Genomic DNA, 17,200 nt, shown 5'->3' on the forward strand with positions numbered 1-17,200 from the left:
GCAGGAACTAAGCCCCGACCGGGCGACCACTAGCTGAGTTCTGTTACTGGCGGAGTGGCAAGACTCTCATTTGCCGGCCTTAAAGTTTGATCCAAACGACAGACATACTAGCACTTCGACGACAGACAGGCACTAACTGCCGCACAAATGCAAACGAGAGACAGACAAATAACTGGTGACGCGAGACTGACCTAGCCTCACTCCGACTGATCCACCGACCGACTGAGACTGACTGGTCCCCAACCGAGCTCATAGCGCCGCTTAAATGCACGTGAGCAGGCAACTTTTCCCCTTTCCCTCCAGAGGGAGACACCAAAACTGCGATTGCCACAGCGGCGCCACCGCCAGAAACGGAAGGCAACTGCTTTACACTACGCGCTGCGGCGCGCTCGTCAAAACAGCTAATTTTACCACGGCTCATTCTTAATAGGGTGTGTGTACATATATAATTTATATCGTCGACAAAATTCTTGACAGGGTGTGTGTTGAGTGCATACTCTGCAAGTTGCTGGACGTACTGCAATACGTGTACGCCCCCAAAACATCACACACTCATTCGATGTGATTCAAGTCGCGCGTACGGGCAGGCCAGTCCATTCGCCGAATATCGTCTCGTCCCATAAGCCCCTACTGAAGCAAACCAAGCGCTGAATCTTGTGTGAGATACAGAGGCGAGCGAGTGCGCCAGGAATTACCCCAGTTCACTGCTAGTAGCGCCACGTCACCTTAACACGTCTGCATGTACCGCACAAGTATTGCACCACAATTTAGTATGAAATTAAAAATCAAAATTTATGTTTAAAACTTTGTTAAATTATAGTTCAGTGTAATAATGTTCCAAATACCAAGTCTTGATGCTCTAAACTTAATAGTTTACGGAAAAATGCCGTCTTAAGAGAAAAATCAGAGGCGCTAAATAATAGCGCTAGGAAGCCAGAATTTGGTCAGAAGGTGCAGTTAGAAGTTATAAATAAGTGATGCTGGTTTCCAAAAACATAAAACAAAAATTAACCCCAGAATCCACGTTTTTCGGAAAAATCAGAGGCGCCGCCAAATAATGGACTTAGAAACTTGAAAATTTGTTTTATGCTTCAGTACACCCCAAAAATAATAACAGAGAGTCCGCGTTAATCTACCTCTTATAGTTTTTGAGTAATTAAATAAAAACTAATTTTGTAACTAAAATGTACCTAAGTGTTGTAGATTAAGTACTTGAAATTTTAATGATAGAGGATTTTGGTTCAACCAGATGATCAAACATATCAAATAATAAAGCTACACCATGTTTAAGACTTGTAACATAAATAGCAACTGATATAAGTCTTAGCAAAAGTATGGTTCAGGGGTAACAATCTACCGTTAGTTCCATTAAATAAATTCTATTAAGCAAAGTTTTCATTCTAGCGAGCTGAAACATTCTACGTGCTTTCAAACTGCTTATCTGCATACCAGCAAAAATTAAGAAGTTTCTGCAAACAATTGGTAACTATATTATTAAAGATTATGTGCCCGAGATAGCGGTCGTTTGTAGACTGCCGCCGTATGCAAATAGACAGAGACAGATGTTTTCTCGGCAGTCCCCGCCGGCACCTTATAAATACAGCCCCTGAAGCAGTAGAGAGGTTCACTTCGCTCTCAGACACTGACAGGTCCACGCCAGTTAAACGTCTGGTCGCGCTCTGCCTCGGATGACGTCAGAGCCGAGCCGTGATAAGCACGTATTTGGCAGTGAAAACGGATAGTGAACTCGCGAGAACTGTACACCGTCCTGGATCATTTAGAATTCGGTAAAATAACTGTTAGTGTGCCGTCCGTGTGAAATTCAATTCCGCGTGGCAAGTGGTGAATTTATTTCCACTTTTATGGCGAGCATTAATTTTTGAACATTTATTGCGTAGTTTCAATTGAGAGATGTTAGTCAGGGTGAACAACAATCTGCTAGGATAGGTTGTGCCAAAGGAAGCGGACGACTGGCCCTCCTGTGTCTACATCTACATCTACATGATTACTCTGCAATTCACATTTAAGTGCTTGACAGAGGGTTCATCGAACCACAATCATACTATCTCTCTATCATTCCACTCCCGAACAGCGCGCGGGAAAAACGAACACCTAAACCTTTCTGTTCGAGCTCTGATTTCTCTTATTTTATTTTGATGATCATTCATACCTATGTAGGTTGGGCTCAACACAATATTTTCGCATTCGGAAGAGAAAGTTGGTGACCGAAATTTCTTTGCTTTAATGACTTCCATCCCAAATCGCGTATCATATCTGCCACACTCTCTCCTCTATTACGTGATAATACAAAACGAGCTGCCCTTTTTTGCACCCTTTCGATGTCCTCCGTCAATCCCACCTGGTAAGGAACCCACACCGCGCAGCAATATTCTAACAGAGGACGAACGAGTGTATTGTAAGCTGTCTCTTTAGTGGACTTGTTGCATCTTCTAAGTGTCCTACCAATGAAACGCAACCTTTGGCTCGCCTTCCCCACAATATTATCTATGTGGTCTTTCCAACTGAAGTTGTTCGTAATTTTAACACCCAGGTACTTAGTTGAATTGACAGCCTTGAGAATTGTACTATTTATCGAGTAATCGAATTCCAACGGATTTCTTTTGGAGTTCATGTGGATCACCTCACACTTTTCGGTATTTAGCGTCAACTGCCACCTGCCACACCATACAGCAATCTTTTCTAAATCGCTTTGCAACTGATACTGGTCTTCGGATGACCTTACTAGACGGTAAATTACAGCATCATCTGCGAACAACCTAAGAGAACTGCTCAGATTGTCACCGAGGTCATTTAAATAGATCAGGAACAGCAGAGGTCCCAGGACGCTTCCCTAGGGAACACCTGATATCACTTCAGTTTTACTCGATGATTTGCCGTCTATTAATACGAACTGCGACCTTCCTGACAGGAAATCACGAATCCAGTCGCACAACTGAGACGATACCCCATAGGCTCGCAGCTCGATTAGAAGTCGCTTGTGAGGAACGGTGTCAAAAGCTTTCCGGAAATCTAGAAATAGGGAATCAACTTGAGATCCCCTGCCGATAGCGGCCATTACTTCGTGCGAATAAAGAGCTAGCTGCGTTGCACAAGAACGAGGTTTTCTGAAACCATGCTGATTACGTATCAATAGATCGTTCCCTTCGAGGTGATTCATAATGTTTGAATACAGTATATGCTCCAAAACCCTACTGCAAACCGACGTCAATGATATAGGTCTGTAGTTCGATGGATTACTCCTACCACCGTTCTTAAACACTGGTGCGACCTGCGCAATTTTCCAATCTGTAGGTACAGATCTATCGGTGAGCGAGCGGTTGTACACTCCTGGAAATTGAAATAAGAACACCGTGAATTCATTGTCCCAGGAAGGGGAAACTTTATTGACACATTCATGGGGTCAGATACATCACATGATCACACTGACAGAACCACAGGCACATAGACACAGGCAACAGAGCATGCACAATGTCGGCACTAGTACAGTGTATATCCACCTTTCGCAGCAATGCAGGCTGCTGTTCTCCCATGGAGACGATCGTAGAGATGCTGGATGTAGTCCTGTGGAACGGCTTGCCATGCCATTTCCACCTGGCGCCTCAGTTGGACCAGCGATCGTGCTGGACGTGCAGACCGCGTGAGACGGCGCTTCATCCAGTCCCAAACATGCTCAATGGGGGACAGATCCGGAGATCTTGCTGGCCAGAGTAGTTGACTTACACCTTCTAGAGCACGTTGGGTGGCACGGGATACATGCGGACGTGCATTGTCCTGTTGGAACAACAAGTTCACTTGCCGGTCTAGGAATGGTAGAACGAGGGGTTCGAGGACGGTTTGGATGTACCGTGCACTATTCAGTGTCCCCTCGACGATCACCAGTGGTGTACGGCCAGTGTAGGAGATCGCTCCCCACACCATGATGCCGGGTGTTGGCCCTGTGTGCCTCGGTCGAATGCAGTCCTGATTGTGGCGCTCACCTGCACGGCGCCAAACACGCATACGACCATCATTGGCACCAAGGCAGAAGCGACTCTCATCGCTGAAGACGACACGTCTCCATTCGTCCCTCCATTCACGCCTGTCGCGACACCACTGGAGGCGGGCTGCACGATGTTGGGGCGTGAGCGGAAGACGGCCTAACGGTGTGCGGGACCGTAACCCAGCTTCATGGAGACGGTTGTGAATGGTCCTCGCCGATACCCCAGGACCAACAGTGTCCCTAATTTGCTGGGAAGTGGCGGTGCGGTCCCCTACGGCACTGCGTAGGATCCTACGGTCTTGGCGTGCATCCGTGCGTCGCTGCGGTCCGGTCCCAGGTCGACGGGCACGTGCACCTTCCGCCGACCACTGGCGACAACATCGATGTACTGTGGAGACCTCACGCCCCACGTGTTGAGCAATTCGGCGGTACGTCCACCCGGCCTCCCGCATGCCCACTATACGCCCTCGCTCAAAGTCCGTCAACTGCATATACGGTTCACGTCCACGCTGTCGCGGCATGCTACCAGTGTTAAAGACTGCGATGGAGCTCCGTATGCCACGGCAAACTGGCTGACACTGACGGCGGCGGTGCACAAATGCTGCGCAGCTAGCGCCATTCGACGGCCAACACCGCGGTTCCTGGTGTGTCCGCTGTGCCGTGCGTGTGATCATTGCTTGTACAGCCCTCTCGCAGTGTCCGGAGCAAGTATGGTGGGTCTGACACACCGGTGTCAATGTGTTCTTTTTTCCATTTCCAGGAGTGTATATGATTGCTAAGTCTGCCGAACGTGGCGCAAACTTTTCGTCGCTTTACCGAAGAAGTTTTGCTCGGATTAGACTTTCGCTTCCCATACGTACTTCAGCTGGAAGGAAGTATGGATAAACAGCGAGAAATAAGTGCTTGACAATAAATGCAAATCCCACACAAGCCTGCAGATGGCGGTCTTGTATTTTATCCCGCACGGCACCTGAGCGATGCCCACGACACGTTGAAAGGCAAGTGCCAGTCGTGGCGAGAACAGCGCCCTCTGCAGCTGCGGGTGCGTTATGTACGCGCTGATTGAAGTCTAACGTGTGCGAATTGTTGGTGCTGGTGTGTTAGCGAAAATGTTAGGAGTTTCAAGAAGCATTGTATTGGAGATTTATACCGCACACAGCAAAAGTGGGAAAACACCATCCACTAAATCATAACTTGGATCGTAGATCGCATCAGCAAAGTACTCAGAAAACGCAGTATTGATGCAGTGGTTAAAGCAACAAGAAAGGTGCGTGAATATTTCTGAGGGTGAAGAGATACTCCATTTCGGCAGCTGCACGATGGTACAGTGTGAGCCCTGTTCCGAGAGCGCATCCATCACATGCGACGCGACTGGCAGTTGTATACCGTTAACTTAATAGAACATATTCCTCAGTAATACATCTACGTATATGTCAGACCTGAGTTTCTCCTGCCGTATACAACTTTCAAATAACTTCCGGGAATTCAGCCAGGTGAAAGTGTTACCTGGCTTAATTCCCGGAAGTTATTTGAAAATCTACATACATACTTCGCAATCCACCATACGGTGCGTGGCGGAGGGTACCTCGTACCACAACTAGCATCTTCTCTCTGTGTTCCACTCCCAAACAGAACAAGGGAAAAATGACTGCCTATATGCCTCTGTACGAGCCTTAATCTCTCTTATCTTATCTTTGTGATCCTTCCGCGAAATATAAGTTGGCGGCAGCAAAATTGTACTGCATTCAGCCTTAAATGGCACTTCGCTAAATTTCCTCAGTAGCGATCCACGAAAAGAACGCCTCCTTTCCTCCAGAGACTCCCACCCGAGTTCGTGAAGCATTTCCGTAACACTCACGTGATGATCAAACCTATCAGTAACAAATATAGCAGCCCGCCTCTCAATTGCTTCTATGCTGTCCCTGAATCCGACCTGATAGGGATCCCAAACGCTCGAGCAGTACTCAAGAATAGGTCGTATTAGTGTTTTATAAGCGGTCTCCTTTACAGAAACAAATCGTGAACGATGCAAGCTGTGTGAACAGCGGCCCCGTCGTCTTGGAACACAGAATCACCGTCGAGGGACAAACATTCTACCAAGAGATGGACCTGATCATCCAAAATGGTCACACAATCCTTGCCAGTAATGCGACATTGCAGAGAACCCGTGGAGTCCATGCAACACCACGATATAGTGAAATGATAATTAAATCAATACCCTAAGCTGTCCAGAGGTGTTGATAAACATCAACGGGGACAGTTGGAAATGTGTACCCAGACCGGGACTCGAACCCGGGACCTCCTGCTTACGCGACAGTCGCTCTATCCTTTGAGCCACCGAGGGCACTAAATTGTGTCAAGTTTGGAGCAAGACCGATACTTCAACGTCTCGAACCATGGAAGTAGATTTTTCAGTATCAGTTAACAGACAAAGAAATGGTTCAAATGGCTCTGAGCACTATGTGACTTAACTTCTGAGGTCATCAGTCCCCTAGAACCTAGAACTACTTAAACCTAACTAACCTAAGGACATCACACACATCCATGCCCGAGGCAGGATTCGAACCTGCGACCGTAGCGGTCGCGCGGTTCCAGACTGTAGCGCCTAGAACCGCTCGGCCACTCTGGCCGGCCACTTAACAGACAGAAGAACAAATTCGATACATTGATAAAGGAGAGAGTAGCTTTTCTATGTTCAGACATGAATCATACTCTTAGCCTGACAGAATTTGTCTAAGAATGAAACGGAGTGCATTCCAAAGAAGGAAACTATGTGGTTGCACCTTCTCGAACTCGAATGAAAGACATTGTTGCTAACGTCGAAGCTGAAATGCCTTTATTACCTAAACCAGCTGCAGAGAGCATGCACGCATAGAATCATCCAGGATATTGCTTAAGACCAAACCACGTTGTAGTAATTTGATGGAAGTTGAAATGAAAGATGTCCGAGATTTAAAAGTCTGATAAAGACATTCTAATTGTTCCAGCAGGTAAAGGCCATCCTACAGTGGTAATGAAGAAAGAGGACTAGTCAGAAACCATTTCTCACAACCAGTTCCGAAGTGAATTCTGAGTCCGAACTGTTGCGGAGAAAGGTACTGTGAATGCAGGTCTATCATACAACGCAAGCGTCACATAGTACGACATGTAATGCAGAGGTAGTGACATATTTTGCAAATGTAACGATGAATGAAAACTTAATTGGGTACTGTCAGTTTTAAAGTTTTCGTGCGTGATAAGGAACCTGTGCAGCCCATTGAATTCACTGAAACTTTTAGAGGACCAATGCCTAATTCACGGACTGAGCCACAAAAAACTGTACTTAGATGCATCCACGGAGAAGGATCAGTAATGACAATGAGTGTTCCTGGTTATTATAATAGTTATGATGATTTTGAACGTGTGTTCCTTGTTAAGTACTGGTCAGATGCTCGTCAAGAAAGATTAAGGAAGGAGGTTTTTAACATGAAACCTCTTCAATCAAAAAGGGAAACCTTAGAAAATATTTCGACAAGTAGCTGAACGCACAAAATATTGGGAGAACGCCATGTCACAGTCAGATGTCATCCGAATATTCAAGGCCAAACTGCCGATGCTTATTACAGAAAAATTAATTAACACGACAGAATCGAATATTGAGACATTCATGTCAGTATTAGATTCCATTTACCTGATCAATGAAGATGCCTAGGCAAATTATCAAAGTGATAAAAACAGTAGTTGTCCTAATCGTAATGAAAGGCACAAAAATTGTGTGGATAATAAATAATTGCAATAGTAGTAGCAGTAAAGGGTACAGTTACTTTGATAGGCGTAAACAGAGAAAACTGAACTATTGTTCGGCTAATCATTCGCAAAACTAACTTCGACCATGTCTAACTTTGAATGGTTTATCAGAGAATCGGAGAGCGGTGCTCAAAACGAAATTTGATGTGGGACAGGGGAGCTCAAAACGAAATCAGTCTAATCAGGTATGACAACGGACAAGATATATGAGAGGAATTATGTTCTGGTAACGTATGTTGTAAGAGGCAGCCTAAGGCAAGGCCTCAGTCAGCGATATATACTGTAACGATAAGTATTACTGTAATGGTTACAACTGACACAGGTGCTGCATGGATTGTATGAAAGATAATCTCAGATAATGGAAGTGCTTACTTTGCCAGTCAGCAATTTCAGGGTTCTGATAGCCTTTGGCACGCAGTCCCAAAATATTAATCAGCAGCGTCGCATGCCATTGTAGCAATAATGAGTATATTTTAAATGAAAAAATGTTAATTGTGGACTTCTTATTTGGATTTCATTTTCTCCGCGAGATCAAGACAACAATAAGCCCGTCCATGGGAAAGTTTCTTGTTTACGATTGCTGGGCAAGAGTTGGCAGTTAACTCTCTGAAGACAGATTTAGGCCATGGAAAATACTGTCAGGAAATTAGAATTAGATTGATAGGGAGAGAGATGGAGCATGTATACCTGTAGCATTCTGGAATCAGTTATGAACTCAACATTGAGTAAAAGATTGAGGTCAAGATACCTGAGTGACAGAGTTTTACTAAAGACCAATAGACCGATTTGGTTAGTGTTTTTTTTTGTTTTTTTGAATTCATAAAAGTTTTTGAAACAAAACTCAGAATGATCGAAGGATATTCTTGTCATCCAAATGTCATGCCACATGAACCAAATTGTTTACCGTCGTACCCCATTCCGTGGCCAAAGTGTGCTGCTGTTTCAAAAGCAATTAAGAAGATGCTAGAAAGTCAGGTTATTGAACCATCGCTGAGCAAAAGTTGGGGCTAATGTACGGTTGGTGGTTGATACCAGAGCAATCAATAAGATTATCATTCCAGTGAAAGAATCAATGACACTTTGGTCAACTCACAATATCTGTATCATCCTGACATGTCATAGGATTGTTCCTTAGCTCGGATGCTTTGTCCATTGACTTGGGGGTTTTCCTTTTTCAGATTAGAAACACAGATGGGGAACCTACCATTCTCCTTAACAATTTACCACAGTCTGACAACGCTGGTGTAATTTTACTATTCTGCAACTAGAAAAATCCCGAGGTTTTGAGGCAAAGAACTCGTCGAGATGCGATCGGAGCGCATTTGCACTCGGAATAGAAGTTCCTTGAAGGTTGTTTGATAGGGAGTGGAAAAGGTGAAAAACTGAGGACGCAAGATCAGGTGAATAAAAAGGGTGCGGAATGACTTCCTAATCCAACTTCCGTACAATGTTGTTTGCTAGTTTAGCAGAATGAGGGTGGGCGTTATCGTGGAGTTGCATCACTTTACACAGTTTTCCTGGTGGTGGTTCTCGGATTCCGTCTGCGAGATGTCTCAGTTGTTGACAGTGAACGTCAGCAGTCATGGTTACGCCTCAGGGAAGCAATTCGTAGTACACCATACCGTCGTTATTCCAGCACATGCATAAAATAATCTTTTGAGAGTTTGTCTGAGACTGAGGAATATGATAGTCAAAATAATGAATTCGAAGTTTATTAATGAATGATGGAACGTACTGGCAGTGTTACCTCCATCTGTGTAGAAACGTGGGATGTCTACAAGATAATTATCCCAGATAGGGGACATAAGAAAGGTAGTTAGTGAGAAGCCCGACAGAGATGGCAAGTAATCATTATGTGGCGCATAATGGTGTACTGTTTTATCGCCATAATGCACGGAACAGTGATTGGTGTGTTTTCATTCCAGAAGGAAGCCAAGCAGACGTAATCTGGTGCACCCATAGGATTTGGCTAAAGGCGCCGCAAAAATTATTGAATATTGAATATACGAAGGAAAATACAGCAATTGGTACGGAAACGTTTGATATGTCAAAAGGAAAAACCTTCAAACCGAGACTCAAAGGGAAAATTAAACCCTATTTTTGTCGAGAAACGTCGACAGGTCGAACGTGACAGACGTTTGTGAACACTTTCCAATTGCATGTACAAACACCCAATACGTCATTACAGTCTGTGGGTTGTTTTCGAATATGCCTTGAAGAGGGCAACCGGCACCCAGTAATCCGACGATTATTAGAAATTAAATTCCTCAAGTCAGCAATTCGAATGATAACGCATAAAATTTCACGAGCAGATATGGAAGCAAATTTTGGAGATTCGTGGTATCAAACAGAGACTCATATCACGCTATCATTCTGAAACGAATCCCATACAGGTATTCTTCGATTTCAATAGGTTCATGCAAATTTACTGGTCAAGTAAAGAAACTGCATAGACGGATTATTTGCTGTTGTTCAAGGATCTTTTTCATAACTTAACCCATATCTCGACCCAGTGCACTGTCTATGAGCTAATTTTTGACAGGAAGAACAATGAATGTGTTAAGCCATTACCCAGGACTGCAAGAGAAATGACCTCTTTCGCAACAACAGAGAAGAGAAACTTTTACTTTGACACCAGTTCGAAGAGAGTACAAGAGTTTGAGGCAGGAAAAAAAAAAAAACCTTGTACGAAGCCACACTGCGTCTTCTACGTTAGCTAAAAGCAAAAAGAAGTAGCAGCTGCTATATTCTGGCCCCTATGTCGTTATTGACGTACCCCACGTGATCATGCGTCTTTTGTCATATCCCGACACGCAACGCATCAAAGTGATGTATGCTCAAAAGGAACTCAAAAAATATTTTGAGCAAATACACTTACGAGAAGTAAAACTGCTTTTGTAAAAATGAGCATAAGTTTGTTTGGATGTAATCTGGTATATTTAGGAATTGTCTGTTCTTGAAAGAATTGGTTAGGTTTGATCATTGATAAGCCAGTCTTTTCTTTGCACTACTAAGGTCTCTGTAAAAATGACAGCCTTCGTTATCAAATAAACTGACTTTAGCTGTGGGAGCATATTGATTAGTTACAAGCAGGTTGTAGATGCATTTAGTTGCTTGCTCGGTAATGAAGTAAAACTAAAATTAAATCCAATTTCTAAATACATTTGTCATGGACGTATGTGGCAAAGTACCACAAATGACATCAATAATTGAGGTATACTGTATTTTTGTGGAAATGATTATTACTAAGCAGTTAATTTACTGCAAATCAATAGATTAACAAATATCGAATCACACTCGATTGTGAGGTATCTCTCCTTCATTCGTTCACCGATGACATTTTTCTCTTTCGGCTCCTTCAGTACATATTTTTTCCTTTCTATTGCAGTCGGATAGACTTTGCCATCTTGATACAAGGACCGATTTCTCTGAAACGGTACAAATTATTCATATTACTGGAAATATCCTTGACTGAAAACTAGAATAGAACTAACGGTTTTAGACAAAGCAAGAGCGTAGAAAGGATACGTAATCTGATAACGATCTAGTTCAGAAATGTATGAGATGGTGGTCTGTGGAAAACATGTCTTCTATAAAGACAGTTTGTGTGAATTGTAAAGGTTATGCGCAATTAATGCATGCATATGGGCTTAGTGGTAATATAGACAGCCTCGTTAATTGTGAGCCGTGGGTATCAAGGATGAAGTGAAGATGGCAGCTTACAGACAATAATGTGTGCCGACAGCTATTTAACTGATGTGTTGGCTGCTGTGTAACGAACAATTCTAAAGTGAATCTATTAGTGAAACTAATAACGGACACCCGCTGCAGTGTCTATCGTAGAACAATAATATGTCCTGTAAATGGTACGCAGTTAACGTCAAATTAGAACTGGACTCCGGTGACGGCTAACAGACGGCATTGCTACTGACAAGTGCGAGTTATCAGTTTACCGGTCTGCCAAGGGGCAATAACCGGACTACCAACCTCAAATGCATGCAAGCTAATTAGTCCATGTAGTGACCGTACAGTTACTGGACTTGAAGGAGCAGTGAAAACTAGCAAAGAAGGACAAAACTGACCCAACTGATCCCGAGGATATGACTAATCTATAACGTACCCGATTTCAGAAATGAGCAAAGGATATTGCATTAAGTCGAGATTCTGAGTCGAAACTCCTCACTGTCAAATGCAATGTATTAATCCATACGAAGTCTTCTATATTGGTAATAATTAATTAATTACTTTAATTTTGGAATTTTTCATGTTCTTCGGCATCCGGTGAGGAGTGGCGAGGTAGAAGTAGCTTATAATGCAGAGCTACAGTTAGCTACGCCTAAACGACAGCAAGCAACCCCTGCCTAAAATTCAACCACTTGCTCCATCCGATCATCTCTACGAATACTAAAAATGTATCATGATAAACTTTGTAACCAAATGATTACTACGAAAGATGAATGTTTGTATGTTAAGCGAAAAATGAAATCACCAGCTGTGTACCTTACAGAATTTTTGTAGAAATTTAGTTTGGTATATGGATGAATGTAAACTGAAATTTTGCTCTTAAGCTATATTCTGTGAATCTGAAAAACTGGCACCAACTTGTATTTAAACCTGAACTCTGGCTCATATGTCACTAATAGTACTGTTTTATTTAGGTAATCAATTGAACTTCATGAAGGTTTTTAACAAAGAGGTGACCAAACAGTCAATTAATATTATCGTTCATTTACGAGAATGAGATTTTCACTCTGCAGTGGAGTGTGAGCTGATATGAATCTTCCTGGCAGATTAAAACTGTGTGACGGACGGAAACTCGAACTCGGGACCTTTGACTTCCGCCGGCAAGTGCTCTATCATCTGAACTACCCAAGCACGACTGACAACCCGTTAGCCACAGCTTGGGGGATGTTTCCAGAATGAGATTTTCGCTCTGTAGTGGAGTGTGCGCTGGCAGATTAAAACTATGTGCTAGAGCAAGACTCGAACTCGGGAGCTTTGCCTTTCAGGGGATGGAGCAAGTGGTTGAATTTTAGGCAGGGGTTGCTTGCTGTCGTTTAGGCGTAGCTAACTGTAGCTCTGCATTATAAGCTACTTCTACCTCGCCACTCCTCACCGGATGCCGAAGAACATGAAAAATTCCAAAATTAAAGTAATTAATTAATTATTACCAATATAGAAGACTTCGTATGGATTAATACATTGCATTTGACAGTGAGGAGTTTCGACTCAGAATCTCGACTTAATGCAATATCCTTTGCTCATTTCTGAAATCGGGTACGTTATAGATTAGTCATATCCTCGGGATCAGTTGGGTCAGTTTTGTCCTTCTTTGCTAGTTTTCACTGCTCCTTCAAGTCCAGTAACTGTACGGTCACTACATGGACTAATTAGCTTGCATGCATTTGAGGTTGGTAGTCCGGTTATTGCCCCTTGGCAGACCGGTAAACTGATAACTCGCACTTGTCAGTAGCAATGCCGTCTGTTAGCCGTCACCGGAGTCCAGTTCTAATTTGACGTTAACTGCGTACCATTTACAGGACATATTATTGTTCTACGATAGACACTGCAGCGGGTGTCCGTTATTAGTGCCACTAATAGATTCACTTTAGAATTGTTCGTTACACAGCAGCCAACACATCAGTTAAATAGCTGTCGGCACACATTATTGTCTGTAAGCTGCCATCTTCACTTCATCCTTGATACCCACGGCTCACAATTAACGAGGCTGTCTATATTACCACTAAGCCCATATGCATGCATTAATTGCGCATAACCTTTACAATTCACACAAACTGTCTTTATAGAAGACATGTTTTCCACAGACCACCATCTCATACATTTCTGAACTAGATCGTTATCAGATTACGTATCCTTTCTACGCTCTTGCTTTGTCTAAAACCGTTAGTTCTATTCTAGTTTTCAGTCAAGGATATTTCCAGTAATATGAATAATTTGTACCGTTTCAGAGAAATCGGTCCTTGTATCAAGATGGCAAAGTCTATCCGACTGCAATAGAAAGGAAAAAATATGTACTGAAGGAGCCGAAAGAGAAAAATGTCATCGGTGAACGAATGAAGGAGAGATACCTCACAATCGAGTGTGATTCGATATTTGTTAATCTATTGATTTGCAGTAAATTAACTGCTTAGTAATAATCATTTCCACAAAAATACAGTATACCTCAATTATTGATGTCATTTGTGGTACTTTGCCACATACGTCCATGACAAATGTATTTAGAAATTGGATTTAATTTTAGTTTTACTTCATTACCGAGCAAGCAACTAAATGCATCTACAACCTGCTTGTAACTAATCAATATGCTCCCACAGCTAAAGTCAGTTTATTTGATAACGAAGGCTGTCATTTTTACAGAGACCTTAGTAGTGCAAAGAAAAGACTGGCTTATCAATGATCAAACCTAACCAATTCTTTCAAGAACAGACAATTCCTAAATATACCAGATTACATCCAAACAAACTTATGCTCATTTTTACAAAAGCAGTTTTACTTCTCGTAAGTGTATTTGCTCAAAATATTTTTTGAGTTCCTTTTGAGCATACATCACTTTGATGCGTTGCGTGTCGGGATATGACAAAAGACGCATGATCACGTGGGGTACGTCAATAACGACATAGGGGCCAGAATATAGCAGCTGCTACTTCTTTTTGCTTTTAGCTAACGTAGAAGACGCAGTGTGGCTTCATACAAGGTTTTTTTTTTTCCCTGCCTCAAACTCTTGTACTCTCTTCGAACTGGTGTCAAAGTAAAAGTTTCTCTTCTCTGTTGTTGCGAAAGAGGTCATTTCTCTTGCAGTCCTGGGTAATGGCTTAACACATTCATTGTTCTTCCTGTCAAAAATTAGCTCATAGACAGTGCACTGGGTCGAGATATGGGTTAAGTTATGAAAAAGATCCTTGAACAACAGCAAATAATCCGTCTATGCAGTTTCTTTACTTGACCAGTAAATTTGCATGAACCTATTGAAATCGAAGAATACCTGTATGGGATTCGTTTCAGAATGATAGCGTGATATGAGTCTCTGTTTGATACCACGAATCTCCAAAATTTGCTTCCATATCTGCTCGTGAAATTTTATGCGTTATCATTCGAATTGCTGACTTGAGGAATTTAATTTCTAATAATCGTCGTCGGATTACTGGGTGCCGGTTGCCCTCTTCAAGGCATATTCGAAAACAACCCACAGACTGTAATGACGTATTGGGTGTTTGTACATGCAATTGGAAAGTGTTCACAAACGTCTGTCACGTTCGACCTGTCGACGTTTCTCGACAAAAATAGGGTTTAATTTTCCCTTTGAGTCTCGGTTTGAAGGTTTTTCCTTTTGACATATCAAACGTTTCCGTACCAATTGCTGTATTTTCCTTCGTATATTCAATATTCAATAATTTTTGCGGCGCCTTTAGCCAAATCCTATGGGTGCACCAGATTACGTCTGCTTGGCTTCCTTCTGGAATGAAAACACACCAGTCACTGTTCCGTGCATTATGGCGATAAAACAGTACACCATTATGCGCCACATAATGATTACTTGCCATCTCTGTCGGGCTTCTCACTAACTACCTTTCTTATGTCCCCTATCTGGGATAATTATCTTGTAGACATCCCACGTTTCTACACAGATGGAGGTAACACTGCCAGTACGTTCCATCATTCATTAATAAACTTCGAATTCATTATTTTGACTATCATATTCCTCAGTCTCAGACAAACTCTCAAAAGATTATTTTATGCATGTGCTGGAATAACGACGGTATGGTGTACTACGAATTGCTTCCCTGAGGCGTAACCATGACTGCTGACGTTCACTGTCAACAACTGAGACATCTCGCAGACGGAATCCGAGAACCACCACCAGGAAAACTGTGTAAAGTGATGCAACTCCACGATAACGCCCACCCTCATTCTGCTAAACTAGCAAACAACATTGTACGGAAGTTGGATTAGGAAGTCATTCCGCACCCTTTTTATTCACCTGATCTTGCGTCCTCAGTTTTTCACCTTTTCCACTCCCTATCAAACAACCTTCAAGGAACTTCTATTCCGAGTGCAAATGCGCTCCGATCGCATCTCGACGAGTTCTTTGCCTCAAAACCTCGGGATTTTTCTAGTTGCAGAATAGTAAAATTACACCAGCGTTGTCAGACTGTGGTAAATTGTTAAGGAGAATGGTAGGTTCCCCATCTGTGTTTCTAATCTGAAAAAGGAAAACCCCCAAGTCAATGGACAAAGCATCCGAGCTAAGGAACAATCCTATGACATGTCAGGATGATACAGATATTGTGAGTTGACCAAAGTGTCATTGATTCTTTCACTGGAATGATAATCTTATTGATTGCTCTGGTATCAACCACCAACCGTACATTAGCCCCAACTTTTGCTCAGCGATGGTTCAATAACCTGACTTTCTAGCATCTTCTTAATTGCTTTTGAAACAGCAGCACACTTTGGCCACGGAATGGGGTACGACGGTAAACAATTTGGTTCATGTGGCATGACATTTGGATGACAAGAATATCCTTCGATCATTCTGAGTTTTGTTTCAAAAACTTTTATGAATTCAAAAAAACAAAAAAAAACACTAACCAAATCGGTCTATTGGTCTTTAGTAAAACTCTGTCACTCAGGTATCTTGACCTCAATCTTTTACTCAATGTTGAGTTCATAACTGATTCCAGAATGCTACAGGTATACATGCTCCATCTCTCTCCCTATCAATCTAATTCTAATTTCCTGACAGTATTTTCCATGGCCTAAATCTGTCTTCAGAGAGTTAACTGCCAACTCTTGCCCAGCAATCGTAAACAAGAAACTTTCCCATGGACGGGCTTATTGTTGTCTTGATCTCGCGGAGAAAATGAAATCCAAATAAGAAGTCCACAATTAACATTTTTTCATTTAAAATATACTCATTATTGCTACAATGGCATGCGACGCTGCTGATTAATATTTTGGGACTGCGTGCCAAAGGCTATCAGAACCCTGAAATTGCTGACTGGCAAAGTAAGCACTTCCATTATCTGAGATTATCTTTCATACAATCCATGCAGCACCTGTGTCAGTTGTAACCATTACAGTAATACTTATCGTTACAGTATATATCGCTGACTGAGGCCTTGCCTTAGGCTGCCTCTTACAACATACGTTACCAGAACATAATTCCTCTCATATATCTTGTCCGTTGTCATACCTGATTAGACTGATTTCGTTTTGAGCTCCCCTGTCCCACATCAAATTTCGTTTTGAGCACCGCTCTCCGATTCTCTGATAAACCATTCAAAGTTAGACATGGTCGAAGTTAGTTTTGCGAATGATTAGCCGAACAATAGTTCAGTTTTCTCTGTTTACGCCTATCAAAGTAACTGTACCCTTTACTGCTACTACTATTGC

This window comes from Schistocerca nitens, chromosome 7 (assembly GCF_023898315.1).
Source record: "Schistocerca nitens isolate TAMUIC-IGC-003100 chromosome 7, iqSchNite1.1, whole genome shotgun sequence".
NCBI classification, from domain to species: Eukaryota; Metazoa; Arthropoda; class Insecta; order Orthoptera; family Acrididae; genus Schistocerca; species Schistocerca nitens.